Source organism: Chiloscyllium punctatum, unplaced genomic scaffold (genome assembly GCF_047496795.1).
Source record: "Chiloscyllium punctatum isolate Juve2018m unplaced genomic scaffold, sChiPun1.3 scaffold_134, whole genome shotgun sequence".
NCBI classification, from domain to species: domain Eukaryota; kingdom Metazoa; phylum Chordata; class Chondrichthyes; order Orectolobiformes; family Hemiscylliidae; genus Chiloscyllium; species Chiloscyllium punctatum.
Genome location: NW_027309868.1, coordinates 406,847 through 428,628, shown reverse-complemented (window position 1 = coordinate 428,628; position 21,782 = coordinate 406,847).

The window sequence follows — 21,782 nt, the reverse complement described above, 5'->3', positions numbered from 1 at the left end:
GTTTGCAAGGAAAGGCATTTGTGAAATGTCTACAAGATGTCTTTTTGGAGCAGCTTATGGTGCAGGCAACGAGGGAACGGGCAATACTGGATTTAGCACTGTGCAGTGAGGCAGACTTGATCAGGAAGCTTAAGGTGAAGGAACCTTCGGAGGCAGTGATCATACTATGATTGAACCTACTGTTCGATTTGAGAGGGAGAAAGTAGAATCGGAGTTAATATTACAGCTAACTAAAGACACCTGCAAAGCCACAAGGGAGGAGCTGGATAGAATTGACTGGGAGAGGAGCTGAGCAGGAAAGACAGTGGAACAATAATGGCGGGAGTTTCTTGGAGCAATTTAGGAGTCACAGCAGAGATTTATCCCGAGGTAAAAGATGCATTGTGCAGCGAGGATGAGGCAACCATAGATGACTGGGATAGTCATGGCTAGCGTAAAAGGAAAGTAGAAAGTAGATAACATAGGAAATAGCAGTGCGAAACCAGAAGATTTGGTAGCTTCAAAGATGAACAGATGGCAACAAAATAAGAAATAAGGACGGAGAAGATTACATATATGGTGAAGCTCTCCAGTGTTATAAAGGACAACTGTAAGAGTTCTTTAGACATATTAAGGGCAAAAGAGAAGCAGAAGTAGATATTGGGGCACTGGAAAATGACGCTGGAGAGATAGTCATGTGGAACAAATAATCGATGAGAAACTGAATAAAAAATACGAGAGTGGGCAAAGAAGTGGCAGATGGAGTACAACTTGGGAAAGTGCGAGGTGATGCACATTAGTAGGAAGAATACTAGCATAGACTACTTTTAAGTGGAGAGAAAAATCAGAAGTCTGAAGTGCAAAGAGAGTTTCGAGTTCCAGTTCAGGATTGTCTATAGATAAACTTGTTGGTTAAGTCAGCAATTAGGATGGTGTTGTTTCTGGTGCACAGTGTGTTTGAAATGTTATATTCAGCAAATAAACTGAGTTAACTCTTACAAACAATATGTGATTTTTAAACACAATTAATATTAGAACAATAAAACGTATTATAACGCAATGATAAAGGTTAGAAATTATCTTATGCTTTAACTTAACTTTGGATGATCACAAACCACCCCACTAGAAGTTGACCGGACTCGACTTGGTGATGTCTTCTTGTTCTTCTAATGATCTTGGAAGTGTCTTCTCTTTCCCTGGTTATTCTCCAGTTACTGCACTGTGTGGGGTTTTGTGGTGATTCTTATCCTTCCAAGTCTTCACGCCCTTTTGGGAAGGTAAGGAGGATCTGTCAATGGAATGATCAGGTTCATTTACCCTGATCAATCAGACTCAATCACGGGTTGGCTCAAGGGCAACATTCCATTGTCCCATTCAGGTCCAACTTCAGGTGAGTATTACAGAATCTGTAGTTTCAGGTTTGTTTGCAATCCGTCTGTGGGTATCTCCAGCTTGTCTGGATTCTGGAGCATGTGGATTAGCACAGAGACTTTAGTCAAAGCTGGGGTCCATTTCACAGCATGTTTTAATAATTGTTCACTTTTGTAACTCCATGGTAAATTTATTATTGCCCATCATAAGATTATTCTTTCAGGTGGCCCGCCCGGTCAGAAGGGCCTTCAGCCTGAGAGTGGTGAATCTATAGTAAGGATGACAGTTTCCTTACCAAAAGGACATTAGTGAACCAGGCGGGTTTTTCTTGGCAATTGATTCATAACCACCATCAGTCTCTTAATTCCAGATTTGTATTCAAGCTCCGCCACTTACTGTGGCAGGATTTGGACCCAGGTCACCAGGACATTATCTGGGTTTATCACGTAAGAATTCAGTTATAAAACCACGAGGCCACTGACTTGCACAATCCTCCATAGTGTGACTAACATGTGCAGTATGATATGCACTAGGATTTGCCGTCATGTTAACCTTGACTTCCTTATCAAGATATGGATTTTTTTCCATTATGCAACTTCTGTTCAGTCTTCAGTACCTCCCTAATTATTTGCCAAATTTCTTCATCTGCTTGCCTTTGACTATTCTTTTCTCCCATCCCTACCCACCCCTCAGTCCACCCAGGCCAAATCCTTCCTTAGGCCAGTATAATTACCATTGCCTAACAGTATGACTCAGTCTTCACTCTTTCAATATGAATGTGAAATTCCAGCATGTTGTGTTTACTCCTCCCAAGACAAAGCTCATCCACCAACCCTCCCTTGTTACATAATATCAAATCTAAATTAGCCCATTCTCTGGTTGGTTCCCTGCCATCCTGCTCTCAGAAATAATCTCTCATACACTCCATGAATTTTTATTCGAGGATATCATTGTCCATTTGATTATTTGAGTCAATTTGCATGTTCAAACACCCCTAGTTAAAATTGTGCCCCTGTTACAAGCCCTTACTATATTCTACCTCAGAAGTACTTTGGGGGGACAGTGGCTGAAAATTCCTCTTCCCAAGAGGTTTCTTCTGTTGCTTTTTATTTGCACTGAGACAGATTTCAAACATGTTTTGACACAAAACAGTTTGAAAAGGTCTAAGCTCCCACTCGCACGAACAAATGTTATTTTCTTTTCACGAACCACATTTCACAGTACATATTGAGGAATTAATGGGGCTAAAAGTGGTCATGAGATATCTTTACCAAACAGGATTGAGGAAAATCCCAAAGCCTACGTTTTATATATAAGCAACAAGAGGGTAACTCGAGAACTGTTTGACCCACACAGGACAAAGGAAGAAAGTTATGTATGGAGTCAGAGAAAATGGGTGAGATTCCTAGCGAGTACTTTGCATCTGTATTCACCAAGGAGAGGGACATGATGGATGTTGAGGTTAGGGATATATCTTTGCATACTCTGGGTCAAGTCGACATAAAGAGGGAGGAGGTTTTGGATATTCTAAAAGGTAGAAATGTAGACAAGCTCCCAGGTCTGAATGAGATCCACCACAGGTTACTGAGGGATGTGAGTGAGGAAATAATTGGGGCTTTAACAAATATCTTTGCAGGACCCTTGTACATGGGTGAGGTCCCAGAGGACTGGAGCATTGCTAATGCTGTCTCCTTGTTTAAGAAGGATAGCGGGAATTACCCAGGTAATTATAAACTGGCGAGCCTCAGGTCAGTGGTAGGGAAGCTTCTGGAGAAGATACTGAGGGACTTGAGCAAGGTGTTTTATTAGGTTCTCCAGGGTAGGCTGTTGGAGAGGTGATGCCGCATGGGGTCCAGGATGTTTTATCGAGATGGATAGAGAACTGGCTGGCCAACAGGAGACAGAGAGTAGTAATGGAAGGGAATTTCTCAAAATGGAGACCTATGACCAGTGGTATGCAACAGCGATCTGTGCTGGGACCACTGTTGTTTGTGATATATGTCAATGATTTGAAGGAAGGTATCAGTTGCCTGATTAGCAAGTTTGCAGATGACACCAAGATTGGTGGAGTAGCAGATAGTGAAGGGGAATGTCAGAGAATGCAGCAGAATATAGATAGATTGGAGAGATGGGCACAGAAATGGCAGATGGAGTTCAGACTGTGCAAACGCGAGGCAATTCATTTTGGAAGATCCAGTTCAAGAGCAACAATACAGTAAATGGAAAAGTCTTGAGGAAAATTGACATACAGTGAGACCTGGGTCCATTGTTTCTTGAAGGTGGCAACGCAGGTCAGTAAACTGGTCAAGACAACATAAGGCATGCTTTCCTTCATTGGATCAGCTGTTGAGTCCAAACGTTGGCAGGTCATGTTACAGTTGCATAGGACTTTGGTTTCACCGCATTTGAAATACTGCAGATATTTCTGGTCACCACGTTACCAAAAAGATGTGGATGCTTTGAATAGAGTGCAGAGTAGGTTCACCAGGATGTTGCCTGGTATGGAGGGTGCTGGTTATGAAGAAAGATTGAGCAGATTTGGATTATTTTAATTATAAAGACAAAGGTTGAGGTGGACCTGATTGAGGTCTACAAAATCAATAGAAATATAGACAGGGTGGATAGCAAGAAGCTTTTTCCCCAGATTTTGGAACTCAATTACTAGGCGTCACGAGTTCAAAGTGATGGGGGAAGGGTTTAGGGTAGATATATGTGGGAAGTTCCTTACACATATGGTGGTGGCAGCCTGCAATGTTTTACCAGCAGAGGAGATCGGGGCAGGTACAATAGCGTTGTCTAAGATGTATCTGATAGATACATGAATGGGCAGGGAGCAGAGGGATACATTCTCTTAGACAATAGGTGGCACGTTTAGAAAATAGGAGGATCTGGATCAGCACAGGCTAGGAGGGCCAAAGGGTCTGTTCCTGTGCTGGGTTGTTCTTAGTACTTTATCATTCATTCTAAAAATAGCAAGATTTCAACTATTGTATGCTACAATTTAATGATATAAACCCTTTATTTGACAGTACATATCGAATTATTGTCATTTCGAAATTACAGTCACAGTCAAAAAGATGTACAGCATGGAAACAGTTCCGTCGGTCCAACCCGTCCATGTCGACCAGATAACACAAACCAATCTAGTCCCACCTGCCGGCACTCAGCCCATATCCCTCTAAATCCTTTCTATTCATATACCCATCCAGACAACATCTAAATGTTGCAATTGTACTAACTTTCACCACTTCCTCTGGCAGCTCATTCCATACACAAACCACCCTCTGTGTGAAAAGATTGCACCTTGCATCTCTTTATATTTTTCCTTCTCAACCTAAACCTATGCCGTCTAGTTCTAGACTCCCCCACACCAGGGAAAAGACCTTGTCTATCTCCCCAATCATGGCCCTCATGATTTTATAAACCTCTTTAAGGTCACCCCTCAGTCTCCAACGTTCCATGGAAAATGGTCATAGCCCATTCAACCACTAGCTAGAGCTCAAACCCTCCAATCTTGGCAACATCTTTGTAAATCTTCTTAGAACACTTTCAAGACTCACAACATCCTAACGGTATGAAGGGGAACAGAATTGCACGCAATATTCCAAAAGTCGCCTAACCAATGTCCTGTACAGCTGCAACAAGACCTCGCAACTCCTGTACTCAATGCTCTGACCAATTAAGGAAAGCATACCAAATGCCTTCTTCACTAACCTACCCACCTGTTCCTCTACTTTCAAGGAAAAATGGACCTGCACTCCCAGTGCTCTTTGTTCAGCAACACTCCATTGGACCTCACCATTAAGAGTATTAGTCCTGCTAAGATTTGCTTTCCAAATATGTAGCATCTCACATTTATCAAAATTAAACTCCATCTGCCACTCCTCAGCCCATTGGCCCATATGATCAAGATCCTCTTGTAATCTGAGGTAATCTTCTTCGCTGTCCAGTACACATCCGATATTGGTGTCATCAGCAAATTTACTAACTGTACCTCTTATACTCACTTGCAAATCACTTATATAAATGACAAAAAGTAGTGGACCCAGCACTGATCCTTGTGACACTCCACTGGTCACATGCCTCCAATCTGAAAAACAACACTCCACCACCAGCCTCCGTCTTCTACCTTTAGATAGTTCTGTATCCAACTGGCTAATTCTCCCTGTGCTCCAATGAAACCTAACGTTGCTAAACAGTCTCCCATGGGGAAGCTTATCGAAAGCCTTAATGAAGTCCAAATAGATCACGTCCACCGCTGTGCTCTCATCAATCCTCTTTGTTACTTCTGCAAAAAATTCAGTCAAGTTAGTGAGACATCATTTTCCACACACAAAGCCATGTTGACTATCCCTAATCAGTCTTTGCCTTTCCAAATACATGTTCATTCTGTCCCTCAGGATTCCCTGCAACAACATGCCCTCCACTGACGTCAGTCTCATTGATCTATAGTTCCCTGGCTTGTCCTTACCACTTTTCTTAAACAGTGGCATCGCGTTTGCCAACCTACTGTCTTCTGGCACCTCAATTGGGCTAAGTATCTCAGCAAGAGCCACAGCATTCAGTTCCCTCGCTTCCCACAGAGTTCTAGGCTACACCTGATCGATCAGGTCCTGGGGATTTATCCACTTTTATGCATTTCAAGACATCAGCACTTCCTCCTCTGTAATATGAACATTTTTTAAGATGTCACCATCTATTTCTCTGTACATCTACATCGCCCATGTCCTTCTTCTGAGTAAACACTGATACAAAATAGTAATTTAGTATCACCCCTAACCCCTGCAGCTCCACACAAAGGCTGTCTTGCTGAACTTTGAGAGCTCTATTCTCTCCCTATTTACCCTTTTGTCCTCAATGTATTTGTAAAGTCCTTTTGGATTCTCCCTAAATCTATTTGCCAAAACTATCTCATGTCCCCTTTTTGATTTCCTGACTTCCCTCTCTAGTATACTCTTCCTGCCTTTATACTTTTCTAAGGATTCACTTGACCAATCCTGCCTGTACCTGTCATATGCTTCCTCATTTTTCTTAACCAGACCCTCAGTTTCATTAGTGATTTAGCATTCTCTATACCTACCAGCCTTTCCTTTCATCCTAACAGGAATATAGTGTCTCTGGACTCTCGTTACCTCATTTCTGAAGGCTTTCCATTTTCCAGCCAAACCTTTCCCTGCGAACATCTGCTGCCATCAGCTTTTGAAAGTTATTGCCTAATACCATCAAAATTGGCATTTCTCCAATTTAGAACATTAACATTTATATCTAGTCTATCCTTTTCCATCATTATTTTAAAACTAATAGAATTGTTGGCAAATAGCTGAAGCTCACATATTTCAGGTGATAAATTAAATCGATCGATTATATTTAAATGTGTAAGAGTTGTAAGTCTATTTGATTTTTCAATCATTTGTTCAATCTGAATATGTAATCAGTTAGAGGTCAGCCGCTTTGTAAATGATAGAGCGACAATGTATGTATTTGAATACTGAGATTCAATGTGTAATTGTGATCACCAAAATAGCCAGACATGTTCGTTTTCGATACAAAACAAAATGTGATTCCTTACTTTTGTATAATAAAAGGTTTTTCGTGTTTATATTTTAATTCCATCAATATAGAATCAACTTAATTGTTTTCAGAGATGATGCAGTTATTGTTCAGTTGAACAATTGTAGCTCATATCTTATTATTGCCCAATTCACAAACATGGCAAACTCCTGATCATTGTTCAGATCAGTACACCCATGACTTTCATCATGACCAACATTAAAAGTGGATTCCAAAAGGCCTGAATTCGGGTACAGTGCTACTGGACCTCACACCTGCCTGTGGCACTGAGTGAGACACTGGCCTGCTCCTGAATCTGTCCAGACAGTTTCCAACCTGGGTCAGGGCTGTCATTCAAACATCCCCTCACAGAGATTCATTTGGGATCCGCCTTGAGCAGGAGGAAACTAGCCAACAGGCTATCACTGCTCTCAGTGTAGGTACAAATGCTGTCTAAACTAGATACCAATAACTGACCAGGAACCATGCCTTGTAAATTCATCATCAGTCAGAGCCTGGCCCATACAGCAGATGTATGGACATGGAGAGTCATAATCACATCGCACACGTTACTTATGGTGATGACATCTGGCATGACCTCCAGATTCCATACATCTGCCCCTGGACCAGATACTGGGAGAAAACGTTCACATTTGACAGTCTATTGCAGCATCTTGTATTTCACAGTGAACCCTCTGAAACTATATCCACTAAAGGTACCTTCATATTAACCAGGATCAAAGTAAAATTGTACATGCCTGTGAATGCTCAGATACTAATTATAGGTCATCCAACAGAATGTATCTGAAGAAACCAGGAGCAAATGGCAAGCCAAGAATCGTTTTAATAAATGAACTTGGTGGGTTTTATTTGGTCTTGGAAACCTCACATATTGTGCTGACATTCAGGTGAATGTAACAAAGCACATCAAAACTGGAAGTCTTGGTCGAACGCCCCACCCCAGATTCCTGACATCACACACCTCACTCCCTCACCTGCCTCGCTCCCTCACCCGCCTCACTCCCTCCCACATTCACCAACCGACGAGAATCCACAAACTGAGTGAAACTTGGAACATAGAACAGTACAGCACAGTGCAGGCACTTCTTCTCTCAATGTTTTGGCAGCTTTTATCCTACTCTAAGATCAGACTAACTTCCATGTGCCTATCCAAGAGTCTTCTTAAATATATCTAATGTATCTGACTCTACTACCACCACTGGTGGTGCATTCCGTCCCCACCACTTTCTGTCTAAAGAACCTATCTCTGACAGCTCCCAAAACCTTTCTCCAATCACCTTAAAATTACGCCCCTTGTTGATAGCCACTTCTGCCATTGGAAAAGACTTTGGCTATCCAATCTATCTATGCCTCTCAACATCTTGTACACCTCGATCAAGTCACCTCTCATCCTTCTTCGCTCCAGGGAGAAAAGCCCCAGCTCCCTCAAACTTTCTCCCTAAGACGTGTCCTGCAGTCCTGGCAGCATCCTGGCAAATCTCCTTTACACACTGTCTGAGGCTTCCACAAGTTTCCTATACGGAGGCAACCAGAACTGAACACAATACTCCTAGTGTGGTTGAACCTCAGCTTTATTGACCTAAGCATTAACCCTGCCGCTCTTAATCACAATCCCCCATAATGAAAGCCAACACACCATACACCTCCTTAACAACCTTATTAACGTCGGTGCTAATACTGAGGAAACTATGGACATGGACCCCAAGATCCCCCTGTTGCTCCACACTGCCAAGAATTATGCCATTAACCCTGTATCCTGTATGCAAATGCAACCTTTCCAAATTAAATCAATTCACACTTTTAACAGTTAAACTCTATCTGCCACTTTTCAGCCCAGCTCTGTATCCTGTCAATGTCCTGTTGCAAACTACAGCAGCCCTCCACACGATCCAGAACTCTATCAACCTTAATGTCATCAGCAAACCTTCTAACCCACCATTCCACTTCCTCATCAAAGTCATTTATAAAAATCACAAAGAGCACAGGCCCAGAACCGATCCCTGTGGAACGCCACTGCTCACTGAGCTCCAGGCTGAATACTTTACATCTGCTACCAACCTCTGTCTTCTATGGCCCAGCCACGCCCGTATCTAGAGAGCCACATTTCCCTGCGTCCCATGCCTCCTTACCTTCTGAATGAGCCCATAACGGGGAACCTTATCAAACGCCTTCTAAAATTCGTGTTCACCACATCTACTGGTCTATCTTCATCAACACTTTTTTTCACATCTTCAAAGAATTCAATAAGGTTTGTGAGGCATGACCTTCTCTTCTAAAAGCCATGCTGACTACCACTGATCATACTATGTTTTTTTTTAAGTAATTGTAAATCCTGTCTTTCAGAATCGTCTTCCAATACTTTGCCCTCCACTGATGTAAGACTGACTGTTCTATCATTCCCAGGGTTATCCCTATTTCCTTCTCTGAACAAGGGAATAACATTTGCCACCCCCAAACATCTGGCACTACTCCAGTGAACAGTGAAGATGCATATATTATTACCAAATTCACACCAATTTCTTCCATCACCTCCTGGAGTAACCTTGTGTATACCCCATCTGGTGCAGGGTATTTATCCATCCTTATGTTTGTACTGCAATCAATCTGTATTTCCCCTCAACCTGTCTACACCCTGTCCAACGAATTGATTGACAGCTTTCCTTTTCAGTGCTATATACAGTGCTACTTTGCTGAGCAAGTATGGTTCCCAACGTCCTGCAAATCACGGAAACAAAAAAAAAAGGAATGCACCAATGCCTTCCTGATAAAGACCTCATGCCTGAACTATCGAATCTCCTGCTCCTCGGATGCTGCCTGACCTGCTGTGATTTTCCAATACCACATTTTTCAACTCTGATCTCCATCAACTGCAGTCCTCACTTTCTCCATTACTGAGGGCTGTCCCCTCTGCACACTGATGGGGGGAATTAACCATCAGAAACTCATTGTATTTGGAGCTGACTGCTCAGTTCTGGAAAGATGCACTGGATGAATACATTTTTTTTTGAAAAAAGAAATTACAATTCAACAAATATTCATTCAGTCCCAGAGTTACAATTTTGGTTCATGGTTTGGGCAGCCTGATAACAAATAGTGAATGATTGACGAACTCCGATACACAGAGTATTCCAGGTGTTATATTACAGCTTACATTAATGCTGGGAGTATTATCAGACAAACTGTTGTGACAATGGCATGATTTGACATGTGGTGGTGGAATATTTTTGCCATCGCAGAGACGTGTTTGAGGGAGGTCAGGGCTAACAACTCAGTATTCTGTTGTATTGGAACTATAGGCAGGACAGGAGAGGGTGTTAAAGAGGAGGTGGTGTTGCATTATTAATTAAAGATCAGTTACTGCAGTACGGAGGGACGATATCTTGGATGTGTCTTCAAATGAGGCTTTATAGGTCGAGGTTAGGGTCCAAACGATGACAGGCACACTGCTGGGGATATTTTATAGAGCCCCAGAAAGATGAAAATGCAGGAGCAAATATATAACCAATTCACTGAGGTGTGTAAAAACCAATTCACTGAGGTGTGAAGGAAACCAGATGTTACAGATTTACAAGCTGGAGATGTTACAGGGAGAGAGGAACGCAAGGCTGGAGAGGCTACAGAGAGAGGAAAACAAGGCAGGAGGTGTTACAGAGAGATGGAAAAGCAAAGCTGGAGATGTCACAGGGAGAGAGGAAAGCAATGTTTGAGATGTTACAGGGAGAGAGGAAAGTAAGGCTGGAGATATTGCAGAGAGATAGGAAAGCAAGGCTGGAGATGTTACAGAGAGAGGAAAGCAAGGTTGGAGATGTTACAGAGAGAGGAAACCAAGGCTGGGGATGTTACAGAGAGAGGAAAACAAGGCTGGAAACGTTACAGGGACAGAGGAAAGCAAAGCTGGAGATGTTAGAGAGAGAGGAAAGCAAGGCTGGAGATGTTATAGATAGAGAGGAAAGCAAGGCTGGAGATGTTACAGTGATAGGAAAGCAAGGCTGGAGATATTACAGAGAGAGAGGAAAGCAAGTTTGAAGATGTTACAGAGAGAGGAAAGCAAGGCTGGAGGTGGTCAAGAGATAGCGTGGCCTGTGCATGCTAGAACATGTTTTTGAGATATTTTATAATTCATTCACAGGATATGGGGAGAGGTGTAGCAGCTGGACATTAGAGAGACAGGGAGGGGTGTAGGGGCTGGCGGAATTTACAGTGAGAGGTGGGGCTGGAGTATGTGATAAAGATTGTGGAGATACGGAGGGATACTGAGATATAAATGGATGTAACGGCTGGAGGAGATGACAGGGACAGATACAGAGATACACATAGATAGTTTAAAAAACGGACTTATGCAATATCTTAATAGTGAAAATATTGTAGAAATCTGTGGAATAGACAAGGCACTTGGAGGAACTGAAGGAGTGAGACCCGGACTGTCCAATCACAAGAGTCATAGAGTTAGTGTCATACAGTACAGAAGAGGCCATTCGATTGATAGTGACAAAAGTTAAAAGCACTGCAGACACTGGAAATCCCTCCTTCCTAATGTCTGGGGACTAGGGCGAGATGTGGGAGAGGCATTCAACAGACTCCTCAAGCAACAATGTGACATAACGAAACCTCATGGTATCAGATCAAACACTGAAATGGAAACCTCCTGATGACTCCCCTGCCTGAGCTGGTGAATCAGTGTCCCTCGACATTGAACAACACTTGGAGGACGCACTGACAGAGTGAATGAGCTGGGGAATGTATACTGGGCCATTTCAAACCCCACCACCAAGAGGGGCTCAGCAGCAGCATTGCTGATCGAGATGGTCGGGTCCAACAGGACATAGCTGCTGGACTGGGGCTGCACCGAATCGGGAGGGAACGACTGACAGGCAGAAACATACTTGACCTCATCCGCACCAAACTACCGGCTGCAGACACACTGATCGAGGACCGTATTGGGAATGGTGACAGTGCATACAGTATTTATACAGAGAAAGTCCCACTTTTACATTGTCAATAGTGTGTGTGTACACACATGCATGAGCGCACATGTAAGAAATACTATCACCATGCGAAATGTTAAAGATTTCAAAGAGATCTAGAACACAGCACTGGCTTGTGTGAGGTGATTCTGGTCATTACAACAACAGCAGAATTGTACTCCAGCACAATTTTCCCTGTCACTGCCTGGCATATGCTCCACTTTACCCTGGCCATCAGGCCAGGGGTTAAACCCTTGTTCAATGAGGAACACAGGGGGACCGGTCAAGAGCAGCACCAGGTACACCTCACAATGTAGTGACGTTACCTAACAGGACCACTTACTTACCAAATGGCATAAACAGCCAGTGACAGACAGATCTAACCAACAAATCAGACCTAATTTCTGTAATCCTGTCGCATGGAAAAAAGGGTGAATTGTGTGGACAATCAAAGAACTCACTAAAGGATACGATCCACAAACATCACACTCCTCAACGATGGAAGGGCCCAGTACAACAATAGGAAAGATAAGGCTGAAATATTCACAACAATGTTCAGACCAAAGTGTCGAAGGGATGATCTATTTTAGTCTTCGCCAGATAGCAGTCATCAGCTAAGTCTATTCACTGTGTGTGGTAACTCCAAACGGCTGGAGGGATGGGGAATGCAAAGGCTGTGGGCCCTGAGAACATTTCATTCAAGCTGTTCCTGCTGGGATACAGCACTGGCACCTACCTGACACTGTGGGAAACTATCAGGGTGTGTCCTGTACACACACAGACAAACCATCAGACAATCAATGACTGCCCCATTGCTCTAATTCCCAACATTAATAAAGTGATGGAAGATGTCATCTACAGTGGGATCAAGCAGCACTGCCTCAACACCAACCTGCTCGCTGAAGCTCAGTTTGGGGTCTTATCCCGTGGGCACATTGAAGCCTTGGTTTAACGATGTACAACAAGAGAACACACAGCTGAATTCTCGGGTTGAGGTGACAGTGACTGCACTTAACATCATCATAACTGCATTTGACCAAGTGTCATATCCTGGATTAACAGCAAAACTGAAGCAAATAGGAATCGTCTGCACTGGCTGAAGTTATACCTGGTACAGAGGAAGGTGGCTGGGGTTGGTGGGGAGCAGCCATCTCAGCTCCCCTGGGGAGGGGTTTCTGAGTTAACCTGTAGACCAGAAATGGAAAGGCAGGGCACCATACACCAACAGGATGAGAGGGTTGTTCTCTCGTTAGATAGGTCCGACTAGCAGCAGTTTAATTGGATAGTCATCATGCCTCAAGCAAGGGAGAGGTTGTGTAAGACAGCCCTGTTCAGACACCTCATTCAGTGCTGGAACTGAACCCACACTGTTGGCATTAATCTGCATTACAAACTAGCCGTCTAACTGATAGAGCTAACCAAGTCCTCACTCAGCTCTTTGGGAAAGATACTGTAACATTATTCTGTTCAGATATGTTGTTAGACACCTTTGCAGCATGTGGAACTAGAAGCCAGCTTCCTAGCTCAGAGAGAGGGACAGCATCAGTGAGCTGTAAGAGTTCTCTCTGCCCTCGGCCCAATAATTTTCAGCTGCTTCATAAATGACCACCACCTACTCAAGTAAAGTCATAACTGGGGATGTTTTCCAAAGATTGGACAATGTTCAACACCATTCCTGATTTACTCAGATACTGGAGCAGTCCTTGTCCAAATGCGACAGGTCTTGGAACTATGCAGGTGTGTGCTTAACAGTGACAGGTACAATTTCCATTACACACATGCCAGACAATGATAACCTCTAACAATAGAAAAGTGTACCATATCATTTAATGTTCAATGCCACCACCGTCACTGAACACCCACCTAGCAATATCCCGGGGATTACTGTTAACCAGAACTGGACAGACCATATAATTTCATTACCCAGTCCTGTGAAGGGCTTATGCGAAAACTCCTGTACCTCAGGTGCTGCCTGACCTGTTGTGCTTTTCCAGCACCACACTTTGAGACATATTAATTCATTGGCTACAAGAATATATCAAGGGCAGGAAATCCTACAGGAATGACTCACCTCAAAATTTTGGAAAGCCTGTCTCCCATCAAAAAGACTCATGTTGAATGTGTGTGTGATTAAATACCTCCATTTGCCTCTGTGAATGCAGCTTCACCCCTCATCCACTGACACTCAGAAGCAGTAATGTCTGCCATCTACACGGTGCTGTGCAGAAATTTGCCAAGGCTCCTTATAACGTATCTCTGAACCCCCGACCATCAAGAAGGACAAGGGAAGCAGATACATGGGACGACCATGTTCGCGTTCCAACCCAAGCCATTTACCAAGCTGATTGGGAAGCATATTGCCGTTCTTTCAGTGTCACTGTTTCAACTTCCTCCCTAATGGTACTGTAAGTCTACCTACAGCACATGGGCTGCAGCGGGTCAATGTGACAGCTCACCCCTACCTTCTCAAGGGCAACAAGGGACAAGCAATAAATACTAGCCTTATCAAATTCCATGAATAAATTAGCATGAAAAATATTGTCCAGTCCTGCCCAATTCTGGACACTGTACTTTGGGTTTTGTGAGCTCTGGCTGTTTGGGTCCAGGCAGTAACCTATTTGCTGGAAACAACTGAAGGAATATGCTGTTTGAAACAATCAGACAGTCTCTCAGAGGCATGGCCTACATACTGAGCATCACACAAACACTGACATCACATCACACATGACTGAGCTCTGAGACAGACAGAGGCAATTGAAAATATACTCATATCTGACTAACATGTTTAATCACACAGTGATATTGTTGCCACGAAAATTATTATGAATGAATATTCATTCAGGGGAAAGTGAGGACTGCAGATGCTGGAGATCAGATTCAAAAAGTGTGGTTATGAAAAAAGCACAGCCATTCAGGCAGCATCTGAGGAGCAAGAGAGTCAACTATTAGTTCAAAATACTAATACAAGAGAAAATAATTGTATATCTTCAATGTCCTTGTACTTAATAATAATTTGGTCTTGGGTGTGGGAATGAGATTTATCATTTCAATGCTCCTTACTGTGAGTTGTGCACTGTTTTCATCATAATGTTGTTATAAAAGTGAACGGAATAAATGGGTGGATTTTAGATTATATTACATTACAGTGTGGAAATGTAATCTAATCTAAAATCTACCCATTTATTCCATTCACTTTTATAACAACATTATGATGAAAACAGTGCACAACTCACAGTAAGGAGCATTGAAATGATAAATCTCATTCCCATACCCAAGACCAAATTATTATTAAGTACAAGGAATTTTGTGCTTATTTGACAATCTAAAAGTTGGTATTATGAAAGGTTATCGAAACTTCAGTGAAGACATTTTGCTGTTAATGGTTAGAACAATGCTGCAAATATTTACACAGAGATTTCCAAGACAATGCACACACAAGATCATTGGGCTGGGATAATGCTGACCATCAATGGATCTGCACAATTCTGTTTGGATACTGACATTGTGGGGCTAACATACCCAGGATATGGTTTATGAGGGATTCAATGTAAGATGCCATGTGCTGCAGGAGACCATCACCTTTATAACACCTTCATTCAGGATCAGGTCCAAGGTTCAGAATTACAGAGTTTAGGTGCCATACCAGAAGAGATATACTTGCAGGACATGGCTGTTTACAGGTCATTGTTACAAATGTTAAACTGTGTCTGGATCAGTGTCTTGTGCTAGTCCATTGACCAGTTTTCCCCACTCACATCTCTCCGTTGTTCAGGTATGTCTCTAACTAGTCTATTGTGAGGGATTATGTTATTAACGGCCTAGCTCCAGTTTGGAAACTCACTGGACAGATTTTGGAGATGGTCAGTGTTTTGGAGGTCATGGTGAGGCCCAGTAACACTGTCTGAATTCAGGCTTTTCCTCAAAGTCATTTCCAACAGCTTTACTGCCTGCAAGATGGTGTGTTCATTCATCTGAACATCAATCAGCTGTTTACTACAGTCACTGAATTATGTAATGTTAGCTGTGTGCTCTGGTAATTCAATTATTGTTCACTTCAATGGTTTTCAACTGAAAAAATGATGTTTGGTTTATTTTAAAAGATGAAAGAAACAAAGTGATATTAACTCTTCATTATACAAAATGTAAAAGTGACCTGTTGCATATATCCCACAGACTAATCAGCAATAGACAGATATTATCTGTAAAGCAGGGGTCTGTGAATAGGACTAATACCAGGCAACATCACCACCCTCTCTGTTAGGGTATGTCACACTGACAGGACAGAGCCAGGCAGCTCCGTGGTATATAGTCAGTATCGTGCTCAGCATTGACGCTGCATTCTGTGGCTGCTGGACTGCTCTGCGGCAGGTTATGGGGGAATCAATCAAAGGGAAACATATAATTGACCACATCATCACCGAATTGCCTGCTGAAGATACACCTCTCCATTTCATATATCGGTAAGAATGGTCACTGCACAGTCCTTATGGGGAACAGGGGCTACCTTCACATTTTACAGACTCCCCTCACCATGTTATGTAGCCCCCTGGGCTTGAAACAGATTGAGAAATTAATGATGATGTAACCATGAGGTGAGTAGGCCAAGGTCAGGATCAGAATCATACTCTGTACAAATCATACAGTCTGCAACCTCACAGCCCAACGTAACCCCCACTGTACAGGAACCAGAACGGTCCAGCATAACACCCACTGTACAGTAACAATCACGGCCTGACATACCTCCAACTGTACAGTAACCATCACACCCCGACATACCTCCCACTGTACAGTAACCATCACACCCCGACATACCTCCCACTGTACAGTAACCATCACGGCCCGACATACCTCCCACTGTACAGTAACCATCACACCCCGACATACCTCCCACTGTACAGTAACAATCACGGCCTGACATACCTCCAACTGTACATTAACCATCACACCCCGACATACCTCCCACTGTACAGTAACCATCACACCCCGACATACCTCCCACTGTACAGTTACCATCACACCCCGACATACCTACATCTGCACAGTAACCATCACGGGCCGACATACCTCCCACTGACAGTAACCATCACGGTCTGACATACCGCCATCTGTACTGTAACCATCACGGCCCGATATACCTCCCACTGTACAGTAACAATCACACCCCGACATACTTCCCACTGTACAGTAACCATCACACCCTGACATACCTCCCACTGTACAGTAACCATCACACCCCGACATACTTCCCACTGTACAGTAACCATCACACCCCGACATACCTCCCACTGTACAGTAACCATCACGGCCAGACATACCCCTCACTGTACAGTAACCATTACACCCCGACATACTTCCCACTGTACAGTAACCATTACACCCCGACATACTTCCCACTGTACAGGAATCATCACACCACGACATACCCCTCACTGTACAGTAACCATCTCGGCCTGACATACTTCCCACTGTACAGTAACCATCACGGCCAGACATACCCCTCACTGTACGGTAACCATCACACCCCGACATACCTCTCACAGTACAGTAACCATCACGGCGTCACAAACCTCCAACTGTACAGTAATCGTCACGGCCAGAAATACGTCCCACTGTACAGTAACCATCACACCCCGACTTACCTCCCACTGTACAGTAACCATCACAACGCGACATACCTCCCACTGTACAGTAACCACCACACCCCGACATACCTCCCACTGTACAGTAACCACCACACCCCGACATACCTCCTACTGTACAGTTACCATCACACCCCGACATACCTCCCACTGTACAGTAACCATCACGGCCAGACATTCCTCCCACTGTACAGTAACCATCACGGCCCGACATATCTCCCACTGTACAGTAACCATCACGGTCCGACATACCTCCCACTGTACAGAAACCATCACACAACGACATACCTCCCACGGTACAGTAACCATTACGGCCCGACATACCTCCCACTGTATAGTAACCATCACGGCCCGACATACCTCCCACTCTACAGTTACCAACACACACCGACATACCTCCCACTGTACAGTAACCATCACACCCTGACATTCCTCCCACTGTACAGTAACTATCGCAACCCGACATACCTCCCACTGTACAGTAACCATCACGGCCCGACATACCTCCCACTGTACAGTAACCATCACAACCCGACATACCTACCACTGTACAGTAACCATCACGGACCGACATACCCCCCACTGTACAGTAACCGTCACGGCCCGACATATCTCCCACTGTACAGTAACCATCACGGTCCGACATACCTCCCACTGTACAGAAACCATCACACAACGACATACCTCCCACGGTACAGTAACCATTACGGCCCGACATACCTCCCACTGTATAGTAACCATCACGGCCCGACATACCTCCCACTCTACAGTTACCATCACACCCCGACATACTTCCCACTGTACAGTAACCATCACACCCTGACATTCCTCACACTGTACAATAACCATCACACCCCGACTTACCGCACACTGTACAGTAACCATCACGGCCCGACATACCTCCCACTGTACAGTAACCATCACGGTCTGACATACCTCTCAATGTACAGTTACCACCACACCCAGACATACATCCCACTTTGCAGTAACCATCACGGTCTGACATACCTCCTACTGTACAGCAACCATCACGGCCAGATATACCTCCCACTGTGCAGTAACCATCACGTTCCGACATACCTCCCACTGTACAGTAACCATCACGTCCCGATATACCTCCCACTGTACAGTAACCATCACACCCCGAATTACCGCACACTGTCAGCAACCATCACGGCCAGACGTACCTCCCACTGTACAGTAACCATCACACCCCGACATACTTCCCACTGTACAGTAACCATCACACCCCGACATACCCCTCACTGTACAGTAACCATCACGGCCTGACATACCTCCAACTGTACAGTAACCATTACGGCCAGACATACCCCTCACTGTACATTAACCATCAAACCCCGATATACATCCCACTGTTCAGTAAACATCACACCCTGACATACCTCCCACTGTCCAGTAACCATCTTGGCCAGACATACCCCTCACTATACAGTATCCATCACACCCCGACATACTTCCCACTGTACAGTAACCATCACACCCCGACATACCCCTCACTGTACAGTAACCATTACGGCCTGACATACCTCCAACTGTACAGTTACCATCACAGCCCGACATACCCCTCACTGTACAGTAACCATCACACCCCGACTTACCTCCCACTGTACAGTAACTATCACAACGCGACATACCTCCCACTGTACAGTAACCACCACACCCCGACATATCTCCCACTGTACAGTAACCATCGCACCCCAACATACCTCCCACTGTACAGGAACCATCACTCCCCAACATACCTCCCACTGTACAGTAACCATCACAACCCGACATACCTCCCAATGTACAGCAACCATCACGGCCCGATATAACTCCCACTGTACAGTAACCATCAAAACCCGAAATACCTCCTACTGTACAGTTACCATCACGGCCCGACATACCTCTCACTGTACAGTAAGCATCACGGCCCAACATATCTCCAACGGTACAGTAACCATCACGGCCAGACATACCTCCCACTGTTCAGTAACCATCACAGCCCAACATAACTCCCACGGTACAGTAACCATCACACCCCGACATACCTCCCACAGTACAGATACCATTACGGCCCGACATACCTCCCACGGTACAGTAACCATCACACTCCGACATACCTCACACTGTACTGTAACCATCACACCCCGACATACCTACCACTGTAGAGTAACCATCACGGCCCGACATACCTCCCACTGTACAGTTATCAACACACACCGACATACCTCCCACTGTACAGTAACCTTCACACCCTGACATACCTACCACTGTAGAGTAACCATCACGGCCCGACATACCTCCCACTGTACAGTTACCAACACACACCGACATACCTCCCACTGTACAGTAACCATCACACCCTGACATTCCTCCCACTGTACAATAACCATCACACCCCGACTTACCGCACACTGTACAGTAACCATCACGGCCCAACATACCTCCCACTGTACAGTAACCATCACGGTCTGACATACCTCTCAGTGTACAGTTACCACCACACCCCGACATACCTCCCACGTAACAGTAACCATCACGGTCTGACATACCTCCCACTGTATAGCAAACATCACGACCAGACATACCGCCCACTGTACAGTAACCATCACATCCCGAATTACCGCACACTGTACAGTAACCATCACAGCCCGACATACTCCCACTGTACAGTAACCATCACAGCCAGACTTACCCCCCACTGTACAGTAACCATCACGTTCCGACATACCTCCCACTGCACAGTAACCATCACGTCCCGATATACATTCCACTGTTCAGTAACCATCACACCCCGACATACCTCCCACTGTTCAGTAACCATCACACCCCGACATACCTCCCACTGTACAGTAACCACTACACTCCGACATCCCTCCCACTGTACAGTAACCATCACACCCCGAGATACCTCCCACTGTACAGTAACCATCACACCCCGACATACCTCCCACTGTACAGTAGCAATCACAACCCGACATACCTACCACTGTACAGTAACCATCAAGGCCCGACATACCTCACACTGTACAGTAACCATCACAACCCGACATACCTCCCACTGTACAGTTACCACCACACCCCGACATATCTCCCACGGTACAGAAACCATCACACCCTGACATTTCTCCCACTGTACAGTAACCATCATGGCCCGGCATAATTCCCACTATACAGTAACCATCACGGGCTGACATACCTCTCACTGTACAGTTACCACGACACCCCGACATACCTCCCACTTTAGAGTAACCATGACTGCCCGACATACCTTCCACGGTACGGTAACAGTCACGGCCAGACATCCCTCCCACTGTACAGTAACCATCACGGTCTGACATACCTCCCACTGTACAGCAAGAATCACGCCCTGACATACCTCCCACTGTACAGTAACCATCACACCCCGACATTCCTCCCACTGTACAGTAACCATCACGGCTCGATATACCTCCCACGGCACAGTAACCATCACGACCCGACATACCTCACACTGTACATTAACCATCACGGTCCGACATACCTCCCAATGTACAGTAACCATCACGGCCCGATATACCTCCCACTGTACAGTAACCATCACACCCCTTCATACCTCCCACTGTACAGTAACCATCGCACCCCGACATACCTCCCACTGTACAGTAAACATCACTCCCCGACATACCTCCCACTGTACAGTAACCATCACAACCCGACATACCTACCACTGTACAGTAACCATCACGGCCTGACATACCTCACACTGTACAGTAACCATTACGTCCTGATATACATCCCACTGTTCAGTAACCATCACACCCCGACATACCTCCCACTGTACAGTAACCACCACACTCCGACATCCCTCCCACTGTACAGTAACCATCACACCCCGACATACCTCCCACTGTACAGTAACCATCACGGCCCGATATAATTCACACTGTACAGTAACCATCACAACCCGACATACCTCCCACTGTACAGTTACCACCACACCCCGACATATCTCCCACTGTACAGTAACCATCACACCCTGACATTCCTCCCACTGTACAGTATCCATCACGGTCTGACATACCTCTCACTGTACAGTTACCACGACACCCCGACATACCTCCCACTTTAGAGTAACCATCACTGCCCAACATACCTTCCACTGTATGGTAACAGTCACGGCCAGACATACCTCCCACTATACAGTAACCATCACAGCCTGACATACCTCCCACTGCACAGTAACCATCACGGACCAACATACCTCCCACTGTAC